This window comes from Macaca thibetana, chromosome 9, assembly GCF_024542745.1.
Source record: "Macaca thibetana thibetana isolate TM-01 chromosome 9, ASM2454274v1, whole genome shotgun sequence".
Taxonomy (NCBI): domain Eukaryota; kingdom Metazoa; phylum Chordata; class Mammalia; order Primates; family Cercopithecidae; genus Macaca; species Macaca thibetana.
In genome coordinates, this window is record NC_065586.1 from 19,723,331 (window position 1) to 19,728,366 (window position 5,036).

The window sequence follows — 5,036 nt, forward strand, 5'->3', positions numbered from 1 at the left end:
GCCACCACACTCCAGCCTGGGCAACACACTGAGACTCTGTCTCTAAATAAATAAATTAAATAAATAAATAAATAAATAAAATTAGAAGAAATAAAAACCTGGAAATGAAATGACTGCTGTAAAATTTTTTAAATATTTAAACACAAAGACAGTAGAGAGCAACATACAACTAACACTTCGATTCATACGTGAAGATGAACTTTTATTAATATAAGTAAAATATTCGTGATAGAGATCAAGTACCATTGAATCCCCTTTTCCATCCTCTCTCCATACTCTCATCTCCTCCAATACAAAGACTGAAAAATATGGAATGATTCACAAATGTGTGAACCACCCTTGCACAGGGACAGTGCTGATCTCTGCACTGTTCTAATTTTAGTATCTATATTAATGAAGCAAGCACCAGGGTTTTATTTTATTCTTAAAAACACCCTTGAAGAAAGTAGCCAAGGTTATACATTATAGCTTGTTTGTGACAACAATCCTTTTAGACTCCAAAATATCTTCATAGACAAGAAAAGGCAAATACGGGCCTTTTGAATGAGAAAGAGAACGCAGAATTGAATAATGAGCCAATTGGAGCTATTTTTCCTGGATAGGCATTTCATTTTCACTGTTGATTTTACCTCACATTTAAAGTATGAAATGTTAAAATTTTTAAAATCTTCTAATTATGCATTTACAAACCATTACTGTCACCATTCCCAAATTAGCCAGACTGGTCTGTGTTCTGAACTGTGAAGAAAAGGCAATAAAGAGGATATTGTTCCCTTTACTGTAACTCCACTGTTTTATTCGAGTGTCATAGTGCCTACTTCACAATCTGATTTGAGAAGAGGTTCTTCTGTCAAGCTTGATCATAATTTGGATGAACTCTCTACTTAGGCAGAACACAGCTCTGTTATGATGATGAGGATTCATTCCAATTGTAGAATATTACAAAACTAGAAGTTGACCTAACGGAATCCCCAAATTAAAAAAAAAAAATCAAATATAAGATTTTCTCAAGGTCTGTAACTGTTTGATAAGTTTTACATTCCAAACTGTATTTATGACAGTATCAGTTTCTATTGAACTACTATGTTGATTCATTTGGAAGAACAAGTCTCAGACCCTCATCAATCTAAATATTCTCCAGCCTTGGCAACATGGTGAAACCCTGTCTCTACTTGAAAAAAAAAAAAAAAAAAAAAAAAAAAAAAAAAAAACTAGCCAAGTGTGGTGGTGTGCACCTGTAGTCCAAGCTACTAGGGAGGCTGAGGTGGGAGGATTACTGGAGGCCAAGAGGTGGAAGTTGCAGTGAGTCAAGATCATGGTACTGCATTCCAGCCTGGGTGACAGAGTGAGACCCTGTCTTAAAAAATAAATAAATAGGCCGGGTGTGGTGGCTCACTCCAGCACTTTGGGAGGCAAAGGTGGGTGGATCACAAGGTCAGGAGTTCGAGACCAGCCTAGCCAGCATGGTGAAACCCCGTCTCTACTAAAAAAAAAAAAAAAAAAAATGGTAACTGGGCATGGTGGCATGCGGCTGTAATCCCAGCTACTCAGGAGGCTGAAGCAGAATTGCTTGAACCCGGGAGGTGAGGCTGCAGTGAGCCGAGATTGCACCACTGCACTTCAGCCTGGGCAACAGAGCAAGACTCCATCTCAAAAAATAAAAATAAAATAAATAAATATTCTAACACAAGATTTAGATAATACAGCTTACACAAAAACAACAAGATATAAATTTACTGCCGTTTAAATGATACATATTTGGAATTAATTCCTATAAAGTATTTTATGTAACCAAAAGCATACATCACAAAGCTAAAAATTAGTATTTGGGTAACAGTGAACTCTTGAAACACAAAGTATTTATTTCTTACAGTCTGTACTATTTTCTCAGATAAAGCCATGAATAATGTGTTTTTTCATTGCTTTCAATAATTTAAAAAGTTATTTAAAGCTAAAATAAATAATCAAATAATAGATGTCATTATATGTATGTATAAGCAATGAGAGATTTTATGTGTAATTAAAGGGCTAGTTTGCCAAGACATCAATTATATCCCTGTTTAAAATAATGACCATATGAATAATGCACCTCCCTCTATAGGTATGTTTTACTTATTCTGATAAATGAAGCAAGGAAGCAAGGAAGAAGAAAGTTTCCATAAATACCTCTAAAAAGCCCTATAGGAGAAACTATTGTTTTAGAATCAAAAGGATTTAAGCTTTGGTAACATGTAAACATAATCAAGGAGGAGCCATTAAATAAGATGGGCTGGTCTTCAACTTACCTGTTACTGTCCTTCCTAAATTCTGAGTAACAATTCATTATATAAACAGGTTTCATCTTAGGGGAATGTGCTTCATATTTAATTTTTAATGTATGCTTCTTCCTTTCTAATCCAAATAAAACCCACTTCAGAAATATAGACACTTATGCCGGGCGCAGTGACTCATGCCTATAGTCCCAGCACTTTGGGAGGCCGAGGCCAGCAGATCACCTGAGGTCAGGAGTTCGAGACCAGCCTGGCCAACATGGTGAAACCCTGTCACTACTAAAAATACAAAAAATTAGCCAAGTGTGGTGGCGCATGCCGGTGGTCCCAGCTACTCGGGAGACTGAGGCAGGAAAATGGCTTGAACCCAGGAAGCAGAGGTTGCAGTGAGCTGAGATCATACCACTGTACTCCAGCCTAGGCAACAGTGAGACTCCATCTCAAACCAAAACAAAACAAAAAATGTAGACACTAGTGAAGTGTAAAAAAAAAAAAAAAAAAAAAAAATCATTCATTAGCCAGGCACAGTGGTTTGCTCCTATAATCCCAGCTACTGGAGAGTTTGAGGTAGAAAGAAAACTTGAGGCCAGGACTTCAAGACCAGCCTGGGCAATCCCATCTCTACGAAAAATAAAAATAATAAATATTATTCATTGTTATTTTATAGAAGTACATTTTCTTTTAAGATTATCCTCATTCGTCATTAACATTAGAGAGAGAGTATAAAAAATGCATTCATATACACGTGTATAATGGAAATTTATTGTGATGTCTTCAACCTAGGGTTCTTTTGGATGTGTGGTGTTGGGATGACTTGCATAATTTAATCACCTAAAAAGCTTGTTAAAAAATTACTTTCCCACGTTCCGCCCAGAGTCAGACTCACTGAATCAGAATCACCAGGCCGGGTGTGGTTCAGAAGTCTGCATCTGAAACAAGACTATCTGGTGATACTGGTAGAGGCAGTGGAAGGAGGGACCTCCAAGCAGCATTGCTTTAGGGGCTAATGTCAGATTTATCTAAGGTTTACTCTATAAAGCTTTCTTATAGTACATTTCGATGTAATACCGGAGGATCTCTATTGTATATTAAGTGAGGTTTTTTTGTTTTGTTTTGACGGAGTTTCACTCTTATTGCCCAGGCTGGAGTGCAATGGCACAATCTCAGCTCATCACAACCTCCATCGCAATTGTTCAAGCAATTCTACTGTCTCAGCCTCCTGGTAGCTGGGATTACAGGGCCCTCCTGCCATGCCCAGCTAATTTTTTGTATTTTTAGTAGAGACGGAGTTTCACTATGTTGGCCAAGCTGGTCTTGAACTCCTGACCTCAGGTGATCCACCCACCTTGGCCTCCCAAATCACCCCTGGGATTACAGGGGTGAGCCACTGCACCCAGTCCATGAGGCTTCTTTTTAACTAATGATTGACAGCGAATGGAACTGCCCATAATGGCAGTCCTTATGGAGTCACTAAATTAGTCCCATCCCCAATTTGATACTGAGTCATTCAAAGCTACTTAAATGCTGACTCCTGCAAGCAGTTGTGTAACGGCACTGATTAGCCATTATACATGATTGGTATTTTGTGTGCTATTTAATGGTCTCTTTTAATAAGCATAAAAATCTAATTCCTTTCTCATACACCCCACTTCTAGGGTATGGCAGCTACACCACAGCCCCATTAAGAATAACTGTCTTTCTTGGCAGGGCATGGTGGCCTGTAATCCTAGCACTTTGGAAGGCCAGGGAAGGAGGATCACTTGAGTCCAGGAGTTCGAGACCAACCTGGGCAACACAGTGAAATCTTGTCTCTACAAAAACTAAAGATAAATAAAAATTAGCCAGGCATGGTGGCACACACTGTGGTCCCAACTACTTGGGAGGCTAAGGTGGAAAGATCGCTTGAGCCTGGGAGGTCAAGGTTGCAGTGAGCCATGACAGTTGGGTGAGACTACCAACTTTACCAAAATATATGTGTGTGTGTGTGTGTGTGTGTGTGTGTGTGTGTGTTAGCCAGCTACTTGGGAGACTGAGCAGGGAGAATCGCTTAAGCACAAAAGTCAAAGCTTCAGTGGGCTATGATTGTGCCACCGCACTCCAGCCTGGTCTGCAGAGTAAGACACGGCCTCAAAACAAAACAAACAAAAAAGGAATAACTATCTTTTTAATATTCCCATTAACAGAGATTTTATATTGTAGTTTGTATTTTTAAAAATAGACTTCCTTTCTTTCTCAAAAGCAAAACTATAACATCATTTGTTTTTCTATCTACATATCCTTGAAACTACCTTTACAAAATGATGACAGTAAGAGAAATCTGACATAGTTGACTCCATCTTGCTTCTGACCTCCAAGCTGTCCTTGATCATTCCTGGGCATGGGCCAAGCTAACTTTGGGAGGAATCTAGTTTATAGTTTTACTTGAAAGCAAGAATTATAATGGTCCCTCCCTAAAACTAATCCCCTCTTTGTTCAGGGGCCTACAACCACCTTTGGAAGACTAATAAAAGGCCACAAGAATAGGATTATGAGAGGTACCTGAATTATGATAAGCTAGGCATAGTTTCTATAATCTTTTATTGCTCAGGGCTTCTGTGGCCAGAGGTCACAAGATGTGTGAGTTTCCCAGTTGCTCATATAGAGAAAGTCACTATTGTAGAACCTAAGATTGGTTTTCAGAGATATCTTTCAGACTGACCCCACCAGGACTCCTGACTCATGACTCAACTGATCCTGTGGCCCCACCCAGAGGCAGACTCAGTGCGC

General features: G+C 38.9%; 1 non-coding gene across 1 annotated transcript; it reads right to left on the minus strand.

Moving 5' to 3' along the window:
- Positions 1 to 302: 302 nt before the first annotated feature.
- LOC126963457 (U6 spliceosomal RNA) lies at positions 303 to 406 on the minus strand. The gene has a single exon (XR_007729092.1). It is a non-coding gene; the product is annotated as a U6 spliceosomal RNA (small nuclear RNA).
- Positions 407 to 5,036: the final 4,630 nt, after the last annotated feature.